The 18,708-nt window shown below is 35.3% G+C and overlaps 1 long non-coding RNA gene across 1 annotated transcript; it reads left to right on the forward strand.

Moving 5' to 3' along the window:
- The first annotated feature begins 161 nt into the window (after window positions 1–161).
- LOC131153243 (uncharacterized) lies at window positions 162–4,717 on the forward strand. The gene is made up of 2 exons (XR_009136197.1): window positions 162–451; window positions 1,672–4,717. It is a non-coding gene; the product is annotated as an uncharacterized LOC131153243 (long non-coding RNA).
- The last annotated feature ends 13,991 nt before the right edge of the window (window positions 4,718–18,708 follow it).

The following is an 18,708-nucleotide window of genomic DNA, read 5'->3' on the forward strand; positions in this document are numbered from 1 at the left end:
TTTCATTTTATCCAACCTACTTAAATTTTATGTATTATATCATCTTCAATTACATTTGTAATTGATTATAAATTTGTAATTTTCAAAAAAGTTTAGTGCAAGGGTCCCACTGGATTGAACTCTGGTGTGTCACTATTTATGTGGCATTTTATTTGCAAAATCAGAGTTGGAATCCTATGGGAATTGAAGTCCGAGCACAATCCCATGTTCGGCTATAAGAAATGGAATGATGATTCTTCCGGCAACCATGGCTGTTGTCCATGGGGTTGCCAGCCTGCCGGTTATCATGGCCGTCGCCCTACACAGCAAGCTCATTTTGCTGTTTTTTAAATTCTTCTCAAATGGCTGTTCCCAAAGTTCGTCAGGCATTGCAAGAGCCGAGACAGGAGATCACCCAGTGGGTATCGTTTAATTGAAGCATGCTTTTTAGGCTTCACATTGTCTGCAAACGGTAAGCAATTGGAGGCTGCCATGGTCGCTAGCCATGGCAACCCATACAGCAAATCCTTCCTTGGAAGTTATTCATTTCTATTTTGATTAGTTATTCTGGTAGTTATTTGATGAGTACTGGTTATCCGAATGCAATAATCACATCCCATCTTGATTCTATTTCTTCGAAGTTTTTATTTCTATTTTGAGTATATTTTGCAACCAAACATAATGTTAGTACTTCTAAATATGATGTATTCATGTCCATCCTGCATTGGTTAAGCAAATGAGTCCTCATTTCCGACTTTCATATATTATTAAGCATTGTAAGTCACAATTTTTATCTGTTTTTTTTAGGGGGTTGGTCTGGTGGTGGTGTTAAGGGGATGTAAAAGTTTTGAGTGAACTTTTGTCCATGAAGCCAGTCAAATGGTTGAATGGTTCAAAGCTTTGTAATTAGTAGAGGTGTTAGCTGTTTTTCTTTTATTAATAATAATAATAATAATAATAATAATATGGTAATATGGGTTTGATGATGCCTCGATAATGTCATTTTGGCTTATGAGCTTGAAATTTAAATAAAAAATTAATTTATTGACACTTAATCAAAGAGAAAAAAAACGTGTTTGCCTTTAAGTGATAAAGGTGGACTACAAAAGGAAACCTGTGCTCGAATTCAACTAGGAACATGGTATCGCTACCTTGAGCAATACTTTTTCTATGGTACACCTATCTTAGCAACTATTCCTATGGCTGTATGAAAGTTCTCGTTGCTTACTTGTTTTATCTTGCATGAACTTTCCTTTTAGTGAAATGCATGATAAAGTTCGATGAATATGAAATGCTTTTATTGTACCTTATATGCATATAGTAAGGGGGAGCAAATGTTAACTATTCTAGAATATACATAAATTAAGGGGAAGCTTTAAATTTCACCCTATAGGAGAACACCAATGGTTTGCCATTATAAAAAAGGGGGAGAATATTAGCCTTAGAAGTTATGTAAGCTTAATTGCATTGTTTTGATGATAACAACCTGTTGGTGGTTTTAGGTAAGCTTATCTTTGCATATCAAGTCATGATTAGTATAAATATAAATGCAAAGATTAAGAAAATTAGTAATAAGTTAGACATCATCAAAAAAGGGGAGAATGTCAGCCTTAGTGGCTACACTGTCATTGTTTAATGTGTTTTGATGATATTAACTTATATGTTGTTCCTAATGTTTTCCTATATTTGCAGATCATGTTTATTACAGGTACTCGTACATGAATTATTGGATCGAAGGCAAAGATCGGACCAAGTAGACGTCAAGAAGGAAAGATCAAATGGACACGTACTCGGAAGGACCCAAGCACAACCAAAGGAAGCTTAATTGTAGTATTATATGTAATAGGGTGTGTGTTTGAGGTAGTCAATGTTGTAACTCTTGCGGGTGTGTTTCTTGCATGATTTCTGAGTAAGAGTTAAGCAAATGCATGCATATTAGGACACATGAGTTTATTTGATTGCACTAAAATCACAAACTCAACTTTCATGGTTTTCAAAGTTAAACTAATTACGAGTTTGTCAAATGAATCCTAAACTCAAATACGTTTTCAAAGGGACAAAGTTTTCAAACATCTCGATTTTATAAATATTTTCATACTTGGTCCCATTTGTGTCAAAATGAGCTTTTGTCTTAAAGTGTTAATAAAGTCAAGAATATTTTATAAAGGACATATTAAGCATATAAGATATCAAAACCCGTTTTCAAATGTGTTTTTATTATCAATATATCTTATAATCAAGGGGAAACTCACTTGTACAAGTTTTGAATTTCATTAGACTTAATATATTTCTCATATTTTGTCCAAGAAATGTTTTAAGTCATCAAAAGACTTTTTGATAAGGAAAAACCGAGCAATCGTCATTTAACATAGTGTAGCCTCGGGTCCTGAACACATTTCGGTATTTCCGACATAACTTTTTCTAAAAAGGTCCAAATAGGACGATCTTGTTGTCTATGGAAAGTTAAGAAAATTTTCCACAACTTTTGTATTGATGACTTTTTCTGATTTAGGGTCATAGTTGACCAAAATAGGAGAATGATCGACCACTACAGGGGAATGAATGACATTCTAGTAGCTAATTTTTCCTCATAGACCAGGTGAATGGTCGACCACTACAGGGCAGTGGTCGACCAGTGGGTGAATGGTCGACCACTAGCCTCGTGCCTAGCACTGTAACGACTAGAAACTAGCTAGTTTTGTTTGGGGAGTGCTCCCAATGGCTAGTTAACAACTACTAGGGGCTTTGGGCTATATGTACATGTTCCTAAACTTGTTTAGGAAGGTTTTTGAGTATTATTGATCATATTGGTGAAAAATATATTTGACTCCAAAAACCTAGCACTCAACACTTGCATTTTAGTTATTCATCTCCAAGTGCTCAATTTTCTCTTGCTTAGAAAATCTTGTGTGATTCAATTGTTGAGAGAATAGTGTGAGGTTTGAGTTGTATTTCATATTTTCTCATTTGAGGAGCATTGATTTGTAATCTTCCATTTCTTTGTTGTAAGGTTCTTTGTGAACCGTTGTTGGGTGAAGGTTCTTTGTGAACCGAAGAAGCTCTTTGTGAGCGTGTAGGGATTTGTTCCCGCATGTAGGCTTGTGTATGCAAGTTGTAAGGCTTGCTCCGCGGAGGAAGGAGCATTGATAGTGGATTGTGGAATCCTTGGCTTGGTGCTAAAGCATGGACGTAGGCTGGGTGTCGTACCACGTTAAAACCCGGTATTCAACTTTTCTCTCCCTAGTCTTTATTTTAAGTTGTGTGCATGATTTACTTTTGCTTATATTGTGATATAATTACTTGAAATTTTGCCAAGAGTTTTATTTTGTAGAGAATTTTTAAATACACGAAAAGAGTCATTCACCCTCGCCTCTGACTCTATACTGCATATCCTCTGCGGGGTACACGTATATACTTCACGAGCTATGACGTTTAACATGCAGTATTTTCCTATCTTATTGCTACAAGCTTAAAACGTTATTTCTAAATGATTGGCTCTTCAACCTTGAGAGAATTTGCTGTGGATTTCATCAAACTTGAATGATTTGATGAAAGCAATTTTAGGCGCTGGCAGAAAAAGATGGACTTTCTTCTTGCGGGTCTCAAAGTGGTGTATGTTACGACATCCCCTAAACCTGATGTGAATGAGAATGAGACTTTGGCTGAAGGACGTGCAAGGTTAAAATAGGAATAAGATGACTATATATGCAAAGGCCACATTTGCAATTCAATGTCAGACAATGTATTTGATCTGTATCATAATATGGCTACTGTAAAAGAGTTATGGGATGCACTTGAAGCTAAGTATTTCACAAATGATGGGACTAGTAAGAAATTTCTGACTGGAAAATTTTTCAATTATACCATGGTTGATAAATAGGTCTGTTGCAGAGTAGTTTCATGAAATTATGCATATCCTTAATCAGTTTAATCAACATAATATGAAAATGAATGAATGCATTTCTGTTTTGTCTATTATTGATAAGTTACCTCCATCCTAGAAAGATGTTAGAAAATCTTTGAAGTACAGGAAGAATGATATGTCTCTTGAACAATTGGGCCAGCATTTTCAAGTTGAGGAAGTGTTTAGGCAGAACTAGAAAGGTGCAGAAGAGCATACTTCCAAAGTGGATATGATGGAAGAAGGAGGCAGTTCTAAACAACCCCAACATCCCAAAAAAGGGAATCTGAGAAAGAAGTTCAATTCTGTCAAGAATCAAAATAAGAAAAAGAAAGGTTTATGCTTCCATTGTGGAAAACCTAGACACTACAAAAATGAGTGTCGTCTTCTCAAGGAAAAGCAAGATGAAACACACTCTAACAAGTTTGTGGCTATGATTTCTGAAATCAATGCCATTGAAGATGACTATGCATGGTGGATTGACTAAGATGCAAAAAGACATGTTTGCAAAGACAAAAGTTCATTCTCAAAATATGAATCAGTGGAAAATGGCAATGTTCTCTACATGGGAAATTCTTCCACTACTGTAGTCAAAGGCAAAGGAGATGTCACTTTTGAATTTACTTCGGGAAAAAAATTGACTCTTACTGATGTATACCATGTACAAAAAATTAGGAAGAATCTAGTTTCTAGAAGCCTACTTAATAAGTTTGGCTTTAAGTTAGTGTTTGAATCTAACAAATTTGTACTCTCCAAGGGTGGAGTCTTTGTGGGAAAAGGATATATGTATGAGGGTATGTTTAAGCTTAATATCAATAAAGTGAATGTTTCTGTTTATATTGTTGATTCACTTTCTTTATGGCATAATCGTTTAGGACATATTAATATTACAAAATCACATGATATGGCTAATATGGAATTAATTCCTAGATATGTAAATGACATGGATGATAAGTGTAGTGTATGTATTAAAACCAAAATAACCAGAAAACTTTTTCCTAAAAAACTGCTAGAATTTTTTCTTTACTTCAATTAGTGCATAGTGATGTATGTGATTTGCATGGTACACCTACCATAGGAGGAAAAAAAATATTTTGTAACATTTATAGATGATTTTTCTAGATTATGTTACGTTTATCTTATGCATACTAAAGATGAAGTAATTGATAAATTTAAGGTTTATAAGGCAGAAGTTGAAAACCAATGTGCTTAGATTGGATAGAGGAGGTGAATATCACTTTTCTGTCTATTGTGAATCAATAGATGTGATACATGAAATTTCTACAGCATATACTCCACAAAAAAATGGAGTGGTAGAAAGGAAAAACCGAACATTGGTTGAAATGGTCAATGCCATGATATCAAATTCAGGACTAAGTAGTGGTTATTGGGGTAAAGCCTTACTACCTGCTTGTCATATATTAAACAGAGTTCCTTTTAAGAGGACTAAGACTTCTCCATATGAGTTATGGAAGAAAAGAAAGTTTAATTTAAAATATCTTAAGATTTGGGGTTGTAAAGCAATTGTAAGGCTTCCTGAACCTAAGACAAGGAAATTAGGTGAGCGAAGAATAGAACGTGTATTCCTTGGCTATGCTGAACATAGCAAAGCTTATAGATTCTTGGTAATTGAACTAAATGATTCTATAGGAGTTAATCTAGTGATAGAATCTAGAGATGCAGAATTCTATGAAATAAAGTTCATTTCCATACAAAAGGTTAGTGATCAAAATAAATCAGTGGAGACTTCAAAACCACTTCGTACTAGTGGTGAACCTTCTAAACCTAATGAACCTAGGAGGAGTAAAAGGAAGAGAGCAACAAAGTTTTTTGGACCAGACTTCATAATCTACCTAGTAGAAGGTACTAGAAAATCACACTCTAGACAAACTATAATTTCACCAAGTGTGGAATTAGATCCTCTTACTTATGAAGAGGCAATGAAGTCCCAAGATTCTGCATTTTGGAAAGAAACTATAAACAATAAAATTGAATCTATCATGGGTAATAAACCTGGAAATTGGCTGATTTACCTCCTAGTTCAAAACCAAGTTGTAAATGGATCTTCAAAAAGAAAATGAAGGTAGATGGAACAATTGACAAATTCAAAGTAAGGTTAGTAGCTAAAGGCTTTACACAAAAGGAAGACATAGACTACTTTGATACTTATGCTCCAATTGCTAGGATTGCAACTATAAGAGTCTTGCTTGCCTTAGCTTCCATCTACAAGTTCGAAATCCATCAAATGGATGTAAAAACTGCATTCTTGAATGGAGAATTGGATGAAGAAATTTACATGGAACAACTTGAAGGCTATATTATACAAGGAAATGAATCTAAATATGTAAATTGGTTAAGTCTCTATATGGACTTAAACAAGCCCCAAAACAGTGGCATGAAAAATTTGACCAAGTTATTCTTTCTAATGGATTTAGAATACATGAATCTGATAAATGTGTATATAGTAAGTTCAATAGAAATAAAGGCGTAATTATTTTCTTATATGTTAATGATATGTTAATTTTTGGTACTGATATTGAAAGTGTTGAAAGTGCTAAGAAACTGTTATTATCTAATTTTGATATGAAAGATATGTGTTGACTTTTTGAGTCCGATCTCTGTTTTGATGCTGATAAAGAATAAGTCTTGTCTGTGTGTTGAGTGCTAGAACAAGTTTTTAATTTGGCACGCACATAAGACAAAGGGAAATGAAAGCCATGAAGTGCAGAAAGCTCGTATCACACACTTAGCTTATTCCATGGATCAGAAGAGCAAGAAAGAAGACATATTTTATCTTGTGAAAGCATTTAGTTTTATATTTTGGTCTGTAATAATTTGCATATCATGCATGATGTGAATGCTATCAGTTGATTGTAGTCAGACTTTAGGGACCAAAATCATTCATTGAAAATCTTTTTAAAAAATACTAAAATCATAATAGGGTTTTCAAAATGAATTTAGGGCCAAAATTAATTATACAAAGGTCGATCGACGTTGGATTTTTTGGGCAAAATATTATTTTTTAATTCCCTCAATTGACCGACAAGTTCGTGCTTTAACTAGCTCAGTAGACCAAAGCAGTGTGCTCGGAGTCAAACATTTGACTGGCTCGGTCGGCCAACCATTTTTGAATTGAGTGTTCATGATCGACCCTCACATAAATTTGACTCCTCCACTGCCCTAGGTCGACTGGGCAAATCGGTTAAAAAATGTCTTGTTCGACCAAACCTTATGAGTGGCCAACCAGCCTTTTTTACTTGGTTGATCGAACCTACGAAGGGTTTTGTGTCGCCTTTGGTTCAATCAACTGGCCCATGCCTAGGTCGATCGAGCCTCTCAGGTCAATCCATTTTTACTGCACTAAATTGGGTTAAAAAGTAATTAAATATTTTTTAAAAATACCTAATATGTCCCTAACGGTCAAATTTTTTCCTGAGTCATATATACCCTCTCATTACTCATCTTTAAGCATGAGCTTAGATTAGAAAATCCTCCCAAATATTTTTTAGCCTTAAATTTTTTTATACTCTCTTATACACATTCCATTCAAATTTTTTTAAGTGAGCATTCACTTTGGGCATTGATTTTTCATATCAAAAACATCTACTCTCTCATATATTTCATTTCATCATTCTTTGAGAGTTGGTTTTAAGTTTTCTCTCCATTAGTTTTATTGTTACATTTTCTTGGAGAAAACCTGTTTTAGCTTGAGAATCTTGCACATCTATTGTAAGATTCCAAAAGCTCACTTGTCTTTATTGTAAAAATATTTTTGAGCTTAAAACCCTAAATCTCCAGCACTTTATTTTTCAAGAATATATCTAGGAGATATCATATGAGGGTTCTTGAGATCTTTGAAAAGTACATATTTCATACTTTATTTTTTTTTTTATCAAAGATCATATTAGTTTATTCTTGGGCAAAAATTATTTGAAAGCTAATACCCTAAGTTCTCCTATTATTATTTGAGATATTTCTTTTTGGGAGAAAAAATTATATTAGGATTGAATCTTTGAAGTGCTCATATACATTATTTCCAAAGATAACAAAATCTTTTTGAGAAAATCACATTCTCACTTAAGCTTTACTTCACATCATACGTGAGTGTATTTGTGCTTATTGTTATACACATCAGCTTTTTAGAAGCAATTTGGTTGTACGAAATATTTATTGAATATCTATTGTATTCCCGATATGTGGTCGAAAGAGGGAGATTAGTCCTGTGAATAGTCCCGAATTGCTCAAACTCGGTTAGGAGAGCACCGAATTGGTTCATACCTAATTAGGAGAATTAGGTGCACCACCCTGTAAGGTATTGTAATCGATATCGCTCCAACATGTGAAGCGAGCTATTAGTGGAATCCTTAAGTTGTAGCCTAAGGCGGTGACGTAGGCAGTATTGGCCGAACCCGATAACATATTGTGTGTCCACTATTTTATTTTTCGTACTTTAATTTGCTGCACATTTATGTTATTATTTATTGCTCTGAATGAATGATAAACTGAGACTGCTTTAATTGTTATAATATTTGCTCAATAATTTTTCTGTTGAATTGGTATGTGTTTAGACAAACCCTAAGTTGCGGTATACTGCTGTTGGATTAGTTGAACCTAGTAAGAAATATTTTAAATTTCTAATTCACCCCACTTTTGGGAATACACCAATTCCAATAATTGGTATCAGAGTCTCGTTGCATAAACTTAAACGTTTTTGTAAAAGATCACAATGGATCAATTTGGTGTATCCCCTTTTGGTGAAGGACAGTCACCTTATAGGCCTCCTATATTTTGTGGTGTAAATTGCATCCATTGGAAAATACAAATGAGCATATTTATTAAATCAATAGACTAGAGGGCCTGGAAAATGATTGTTATATGTAACTACTTGCAAATGAATGAAAATGATTATAATGCAGTTAATTTAAATGCCATGAATATGTTATATTGTGCCTCAAGTTCCAATATCCTTCTTGAGATTATGACATGTAAAAATGTGAGGGAAATTTGGGAGAAGCTTAAAAAGAAATATGGTGATACCCAGGAAATGGATACCACCACTCAGAAATGTCAAGCTCAAATGTTCAGGAGGTGGTAAATCAATAGCTAATAGAATTAGTGGACAAAGAGGTATATGTACTTAATTTTACCTCAATTGATGATTCTTTTATTGAATATCGTAATACATTATTTGTTGACTCATATGTCGAATTTTGTGATAAAGCTGTTAATGATTCATGCGATGTTTATTTTGAAAATTCTTGTGATGAATCATATGTTGAATTATATGATGAAAGCATGCCCATATATAGAAAACTAGAAAAAGGCTTCATCTAAACTATATAAGTTTCTAGTTAGAATGCCTAAACATAAAACTTTCTTGAGAAATGAAATTTAAAAGGTGGCAAAGCATTTAAAAGAATTAAAAGAATATCATGTCATTCTAAAGAGGAAAAAGGTTGAAAGAATTTTGAAAAACATTTGCTTAGAAAGAAAAACTGAAGATTACTTTAAAATATTTTTCAAATTCACGAGTGAGGAAGATAACCCAGTTAAACCCTTAGGAGTTAAAAGAAGTAAATCTTTCAAAAATGGTTCATCTTATAAATCTCATTGCCATACCTTATCAAGTAGAAGTAGAACAAATAAGCGTAATCGTTCATGTGCATATAAAACTTGCTTATACATTGGAAAGAAAGGGCACATTAAATACACTTGTTTAGTTAGAGGTTTTAGAGGCATGGATAAAGAAATGAAATGGATTGTCAAGAAAGCAAACACTGTAGGACCAAAGGAAGATCGGATTCCAATAGAAATTATATAAATATTTTAATCTTCCCTTAGTTCCTAGATTTAGGAGTAGTGATGACTAAAGGCTTGAGAAGTGGTTTAGGTTTAATATATCAAATCTTAATACATGCATTCACTATACACTATATCGAATACTAAGATCATCAGGAAATCAAGCCAATACAAATATTCAAGCTACGTATCAAATCTGAATCAAATACATACATATCATAATGATTGAGTAAAATATAAAAACATTGGCTATAGCATGCTAGAGTAAAATCTACTTCCAAATAGAATGACATCTTTGTTAGGTAAATAATTCTTAATGCTTAACCCATGCCTAATTGTGAATATCCTAAGTTAAGCATATTTTTGTCCATTGCACAAGTTTGGTCTTAGGAAATTCATCATATATTGCTTACCATCTAACCCTAAGCCTATTCTTGAACATAAAAGCCTAATCAAATATTGGTTATCACTCTAGGTTTAAGCACTAATGATCATTAGTCCCTATTCTAACCAGTGCTTATTTAAAGACATCCTTCCATAATCAAAATTAGAGGCAACCACTAAGGGATTCTAGTTTCACTGATTAATCAAAATATTCCCTTTTGTGCTTAAAATATAAAGATCTTCTAATTTTGATTCACCATCTCTTCCGTAGGAAATCTTTACCAAACCATGATCACATCAGGTAAAGATTCATCCTTTCATTGGTTTGTATACTTACTCTAAATTATAATCATAACTAAAGGATACTTTTCAATTTCCAAAGAGCATTGTTCACAACATTTATATACTCATAAATGCTCTTTGCCCAATCTGTTTGGACATGTTATCTTCCACGAATATATTTTAAATTTTGTCCACTCATAATCCTCCTGAATACTCTTCTGAACATAACGAAAATTTGTTATCTTTAAGAGTATTCATTCATATTCCCTTCACAAGCTCTCAAACTTTAAGTCAAATCAATTAGAGTTTCATATCTTTAGAGATAAGTTGAATGGCTAAGTTGGTTGCACTAGGTCTTAATCTAGAAATTTCAAGGAGACCAATGCACATGCAGTTTAAATTGAAAGTTATTCTAACTTGGGTCTCTTACGCATTGAGATTCATAAGAAAAGAGGCAAGGTAGGCTTATGACACTGAAGAAAGATTGATTGTGACTTTTTGGACCTCTAAGTATAAGAATTCACAACCAAGGTCAAATCATTGAAAATCTAAGCACCTGGCTAAGAACTTAAAATTTGAAAAGGAGAAAAAGGCATAAGATAAATTAAATGTGTTTAGTGCATAACTCAAGGGGAGCATTTCCATTTCATGGCTATATACATCGAATGCTCTCACGATATTTATATCCATATGCCCTTATGAGAACTCTATTGCAAATTACTATCGATAACATATTGATTGTTTAAATATCTTTGATGGATAGTTTATGTTTTTATATGAACCATTGATTATACTACTGGATTGTATGCTTATATTGAATGCCTCCTACATGGTAGATGTAGTGATGTGAATTGTATGCTAGTAGTGGTTTTTAGGTTATTGTTTGCTTGAAATGAACTATTTACTGAAAACAACCACATTTCAGGTACAGGTTTTATGGGAAAATGTCCTATTTACAAATGGCATGCTGCCAAAATTTTGTTAGAATTTTTTCCAAAAAATAAAAATTAAACCTTGTGATAAGATGATTTTGATGAAGATAAATGTTAAAAAGTTTTTGAAAAGATGAGTGAAAACTGAATGAATATCAAACTTCATCCTTCCATAATCATCGAATATTTAAAGGAGCTGAACTCCAATTATAAAGAGCATAAAAGACTCATTTGCATCACGTTTACCTACTTAAATAATGAGGCTCTTCTAAGAACCCTGAACATCATATCCCGCTCTTAAAGCTTTATGAACATATATGGATTGTTCTTAGTTATGAACGTCATTGTATACCTTAATATATACTCTCTGATGCATCTACAGTCAATAGGGAGACTATACTGATCAAGTGATAAAGATTGCATTACTTAATCCTTAGTATAGTAGCTCTTTTGGGAATGGCCTATACTACTAGGCAGAGTGAAATTAGTCTTTAACTAGTATAAGCAATTTATTTCATCTAAGCCAAGATTCAAATCGATAGGGGGAGCATCCAAAATTAAATCCTATTCTGTTATGCTTTCCAATATGTTTAGCTTAGTTCTTGGATGAATTCATTGTGGCTCGTGCTAAAATGTATTGACTTGATTGAAAATCTTAAGGTGATATATGTTGTTTAGCCATAAGTCACCTGTGTTGCCATATGATCTTGCAATTGATTGTTAATTATTTTTTTGGGATCTATATGGTTGTATTTTTCTAGTCATATTGTGTTTTGTGCTTACTTGACCACCAGAAAAATTGTGTTTGCATGATGTTTAAAGTTTATTTTTCAGCAAGTATATCCCCTGTACTTTTTGATAACACCATTAGGGGAAATAATTTTTATTTTGTTTGTTGTTTTATGGCAAGATATTTTTTCAAAACTAAATCTTTTATCACTTGCCTTATTATATATTTATTTTTTATATATAATTGGTTCAATGATTACACATGAAAATGCATATGAACTAGTTAGACTGAACTTATGCTCAAACCTACTACTTGCTAACATATGTCGTGTGCTTTAAACTCAAATCTTTCACGGGTCTTATGATATATTTGAACTGAAATGGTTCGTGTACATTTTTTGTCTAACCAAGTTTAACATGTCATTTTATTTTTATGACCAGTTACACTATTGTTGTTGTGTGCTCAATTGTTATATTTTTCAAAAATAGTTTATTTTTTTGGTATGGCCAAATTATTTTAAATTGGGGGAGATTTTAATGCTCAAAGGTTATTAGCCCTTTTGCTAATGTCAAAAGGGAGAGAATTTTTCTGAGCAAAATGTTTTGAAAGGGGGAGAACTTTTCTGAGCTGCATGCATGTCTGTGTTTGTGCTTTACTGCTAAAACTAAAATGCATATTATTTAAGATGTCTTCTTTGGTGAATATTCTTGATCTATATTACTTATTTTCAAGTTATGCATATTCTTGGGGGGGGGGGGGGGAGCCTTTTTTTGGCTTTTCCAATTTTTCTCTTGATGTTTGTCATATTCAAAAAGGGGGAGATTGTTGACTTTTTGACTTCGATCTCTGTTTTGATGCTGACAAAGTACAAGTGTCTTATCTATGCATTGAGCGCTTGAATAGATTTTTAATTTGGCACACACATAAGACGAAGAGAAATGGAAGCCATGAAGCGCATAAAGCTCGTATCACACACTTGGCGTATTCCATGGATCAAAAAAGCAAGAAAGAAGACATATATTTTGTCTTGTAAAAGCATTTAGTTTTATATATTGGTCTATAATAATTTGCATATCATGCATGATGTGAATGCTAAGCTCAAATGACTGTAGTCAGATCTTAGGAACCAAAATCATTCATTGAAAACCTTTTTTAAAAATACTAAAATCATAATAAGATTTTCAAAATGAATTTAGGGCCAAAATTAATTATACAAATGTCGACCGACGTTGGACCTTTTGGGCAAAATATTACTTTTTTTTAATGCCCTCGATCGACCGACAATTTCATGCTTGAACCAACTTAGTCAACTGAAGCAGTGTGCTCGGAGTCAAACATTTGACTGGTTTGGTTGACCGACCGTTTTTGAATTGAGTGTTCATGGTCAACCGTCACATAAATTTGACTCCTCCACCGCCCTAGGTCAACCTGCCAAATCGGTTCAAAAATGTCTTGGTCGACCAAACCTTATGAGTGGCCGACCGAACCTACGAAGGGTTCCGTGTCACCTTTGGTTTGGTCAACCGACCCGTGCCTAGGTCGACTAAACCTCTTGAGTCAAGCCATTTTTACTGCTCTAAACCGGGTTAAAAATTAATTAAATATTTTTTAAAATACCTAATATGTCCCTAACGGTCAATTTTTTTCCTGAGTCTATATATACCCCCTCATTACTCATATTTAAGCATGAGCTTAGATTAGGAAATCCTCTCAAATATTTTTTAGCCTTAAATTTTTTTATACCTTCTTATACACATTCCATTCAAATTTTGTTAAGAGAGCATTCACTTTGGGCATTGATTTTTCATATCAAAAACATCTACTCTCTCATATATTTCATTTCAACATTCTTTGAGAGTTGATTTTTCATATCAAAAACATCTACTCTCTTATATATTTCATTTCATACATGAGTGTATTTGTGTTTATTGTTGTAAACATAAGCTTTTTAGAAACAATTTGGTTGCTCGAAATATTTTATTGAATATCCATTGTATTCCCAATGTGTGGTCGGAAGAGAGAGACTAGCCCTGTGAATAGTCCCGAATTTCTTAGACTTGGTGAGGAGAGCACCAGATTGGTTCAGACCCGGTTAGGAGAACTAGGTGCACCACCTTGTAAAGTGTTGTAATTGGTGTCGCTCCACCCGTGAAGCGAGTAATTTGTGGAATCCTTAAGCTGCGGCCTAAGGCGGGGACATAGGCAGTATTGACCGAACCCCAATAACATATTGTGTGTTTACTGTTTTATTTTTCGTACTTTAATTTGCTGCACATTTTTGTTATTATTTACTGCTCTGAATGAATGATATACTGAGACTGCTTTAATTGTTATAATACCTGCTCAATAATTTTTTTATTGAATTGGTATGTGTTTAGACAGACCCTAGGTTGTGGTATATTGCTGTTAGATTAGTTGAACCTAGTAAGAAATATTTTAAATTTCCAATTCACTCCCCCCCCCCTCTTGGGAATACACCAATTCCAACAATATGGGTTATGCAAATGTGATTTTGGGTATTAAAATAATTAGAAACAATGATAAATTTATTCTCACTCACTCACATTATATTGAAAAGATACTAAAAAAGTTTAATCACTGTGACTGCAAACCTACTAGCACACCTTTTGATGCTTATTTGAAATTATATCATAACATTGGTAGAGCAGTAAATCAGTTAGAATATGTTAGAGTTATTGGTTGCTTGATGCATCCTATGACTTCTACTAGACCTCAAAATTGCATATGCTACAAGTAAACTTAGTAGATATACTAGTAATCCTAGTGATATTCATTGACATGCTATATATAGAGTGTTAAAGTATTTGAAAAATACTATGAATTATAACATACATTATGAAGGATATCCTATTGTTTTAGAAGGATTCATAGATGCCAGTTGTATCACTGATCGTAATGATCATACATAAACTAGTGGGTATTCACCCTTGGTGGAGGAGTTATCTCCTGGGATTCAAAGAAGCAAAGCCTTATAACAGATTCCACTATAGCATCAGAATTTGTGGCTTTAACTTCTTGTAACAAAGAGGCAGAATGGCTTAGGAATCTGCTATTAGAAATTCCAATTTGGCCAAAGCCTATGTCACCTATATATGTGCATTGTGATAGTGAGGCAACTTTGTCACGGGCATATAGTAATATATATAATGGTAAATCCAAACATATTGGCCTAAGACATATTTATATGAGGCGGTTAATTACTGATGGTGTAATTACCATAGATTTTGTGAGATCAAGTCAAATTTTGGCTGACCCATTAACAAAAGGACTTGCAAGAGACATGGTTTGGAAAACATCAATGGGGATGGGACTTAAATCCATAACACATAGTCACCAATGATGGAAACTCAATTCAACACTTGAAATTTTCAAGCTCTTGAGTTCAATGAGCAAAGTACATCATATGTAGTATGTCACACCCCGAACCTGAAAATGAGACCCAGGGGTGAAAATGTAATCTAACATGTCCCTGTATCATACAAATCATCCAAGATACAATACAATAAGTGAGGGTCTGACCCCGTGGGGTTACTAGGCACCCTATACACATCCAAAGATACGCAGCGGAAATAAGGTCTTTTTATACAAGCATGGTACCATGCTAGAGTCTATATAAGAGCAAAAACATGGCTCCATCATACAACAGGGTGCCCAACATATCTCAAAATGGCAACCCACAAAACACAAGTCCTAGCACTTACCCAAGCGCTACCCGTAGTACACCAGCCACTACGCTCCCGACACAAGGACGCTAGTTCCAGTTACCCGAAGGACCTAAAAAATATGTACGTACAGTAGGGGTGAGACACCTCTTAGTAAGGAAGAATGCAGGTTATATCGGTATGTGGCATTTGAATGTTATTATGACGCAACACATATACAGTTAAATGCAGTTCCAGTACTAATTTCACAACAGTGCATACACGCACACAGACATGATCAAGCAATCCTGGTGTCATCACACCCTTCGGCCCGAAGCTGACCCGCGACATACGGCGTTGGCCAGTAGCCAACCCGCGAAACACGGCGCCACCGACACATGGCTAGTCCTAGACTCTCATGGCATCGTACCAACGCTAAACTGGTGGATCCACACCATTCGGTGATCAGCCGGTAAGGCTCATGCCCTCGGATATAAAGCCGGACACTCTTGCCAAACATGGCCAATGATTTCATACGCCCTCGGATATAGAGCCAGACACTCTCAGTACCTGGAACAAATTCAGAACCCCGTTCCTACTTGCATTTTAACCAAACACAACATAAAAATGCATGCTCATATAACCAAACAAACCACACTCATTTGGTAATTTAAAATCATGGTTTTCCAAACACATACAGTTTAAACAAGTCAAGGCACGGCCATCCCTATAACACAGTATAAATCAACATATACAATCGGCTTTCAACAAAACCAGGGATGCAGCCCGTCGCCCTTTTTTTTTCCAAAACTGTTATCATGAAAAACCCATAGTTTTCCCTTGTTAGATCCCCCCAAATGAGTAGTCAAAACACACACAAGACCATGAACCACAATTTTTCCGAGTACAATTTTGAAAATAACCGATATAAACATATTCCCCTCCCCTTACCTTTCCCCTAAATGGCAAATCCCGAACTCTAAGGCCCCTAAACAGCGAACCGAGTTCCAAAACCTACAACCAATAGTACAGAATATACTCACGACTCCATTCTCTACAAAACTATTGGAACGGAAATGAAAACCGAGCCTTACCTTGATTTTATGCCATAACCTAAAAATCTCCAAAATGCGTTTCCGATTCGCAGAACTTGTAGAGAATCCTTCACTGATCCTTGTGGTAACTTTAGATCGTCGAATTAGACAATAAACAGCAAAGAAATCTAAAGAGAGGAAGTGTATGGAGAGTTTCTAGAGAGATAGAGAGAGGATATTTAGATTTCTTAGCTGAGAAGTAATAGAAATTGATATTTATAGCCCTTGACTCGGCCGCCCTCGAGACGAAATGGTGTCCTCGTCGACGAGGTCATATAGATAGCTCGTCGACAAAACGGTGACCTCGTCGACGAGCCTGAGATTCCCGGTTTCCCGAAATCTCTCGGCTTCTCCTCGTCGATGAGCCTCTGAACTTCGTCAACAAAATCTGGCTTCGTTGATGAAGCCTGTTCAAATTCCAAAATTTACCCCTCTCTTAATTATTTGAACCCATATATCACGGTTTAGGTTCTTACAACCTCCCCTCCTTACAATAATTTCATCCTCGAAATTTGCAATCTCTCATTCATGAACTTATACATACAATCAAACACTCACACATACACTCAACTCTAGAAAAAAAACTAGCGACTACTACAGCGCAGCCCCATCATAACACATACATACATACCCTCACTTATGGCGGAGGAATACCGTGGTTACAACATAAACTGTCTCAGGAGTTCAAAATATACACTCCCGATGACTAACCACCTATCCCAACCCAAAGCAGGATGACGTACACATACTCAAAATAACTGTGGATACTTTAAGCGTATTTCCATTTCCAGTTCCCAAGAAGCTTCCTCAACCTCGTGGTTTCGCCATAATACCTTTACTAATGGTATCTCTTTAGTACGAAACTTCTGAACTTTATGATCCAGAAACTGAACAGGTATCTCCTCATATGCTAAAGTATCCCCAATTTCTAAATCATCATAACTGATAACATGTGATGGATCCAGCACGTATCTCCTCAACATGGATACGTGAAACACATCGTGGACCCTCGACAGTGCTGGGGGTAGTGCAATCCTGTAGGCTACCGGACCCACTCGCTCAAGAACCTCGAATGGTCCGATGTACCTCGGGCTCAGCTTGCCTTTCATCCCAAATCTCATCAACCCTTTCATTGGAGCGATTCTCAGAAATACCTTACCCCCACCTCAAACTCTAACTCACGGCGGCGAACATCTGTGTAACTCTTCTGCTGACTCTGAGTTGATTTAATCCTTTCCCGGATCAAACCCACCTTCTCAGATACCTAATGCACAAGTTCAGGTCCTAACACCTGACGTTCACCAACCTCACTCCAATACAGAGGAGATCAACACCTCCGACCATACAAAGCCTCGAACGGCGCCATCTCGATACTAGCCTAGAAGCTGTTATTATAAGCGAACTCCATTAGTGGCATAAACTATATCCAACTACCACAAAAGTCTAACACACAAGCTGCAACATATCTTCCAAGATCTGTATCGTTCTCTCCGACTGTCCATCAGTCTGGGGATGGAACGCTATACTGAAAGTAAGCTTCGTCCCTAGTGCCTCCTGCAAGCTCGTCCAGAATCGAGAAGTAAATCTTGAGTCTCAATCTGACACAATGGAAACTGGTACCTCGTGCATCCTAACTATCTCATGCACGTATATGTCTACTAGCCTACTTAGAGGATAGCTAACCTTCATCGGTATGAAATGAGTAGATTTTGTCAATCTGTCCACGATCACCTAGATTGCATGCCCGTGAAGTGCTAGTGGTAATCTGGTCACAAAATCCATGGAAATATGCTCCCATTTCCACACTGGAATAGGCAAAGGCTGCAACGGCCCTATCGGCCTCTGATGTTTACCTTTCACCTATTGACATGTTAGACACTGCTCCACGAACTGAGCAATTTTCCCCTTCATACCAGACCACCAAAAGGTCTCGCGCAAGTCACGA

This window comes from Malania oleifera, chromosome 4, assembly GCF_029873635.1.
Source record: "Malania oleifera isolate guangnan ecotype guangnan chromosome 4, ASM2987363v1, whole genome shotgun sequence".
NCBI classification, from domain to species: Eukaryota; Viridiplantae; Streptophyta; class Magnoliopsida; order Santalales; family Ximeniaceae; genus Malania; species Malania oleifera.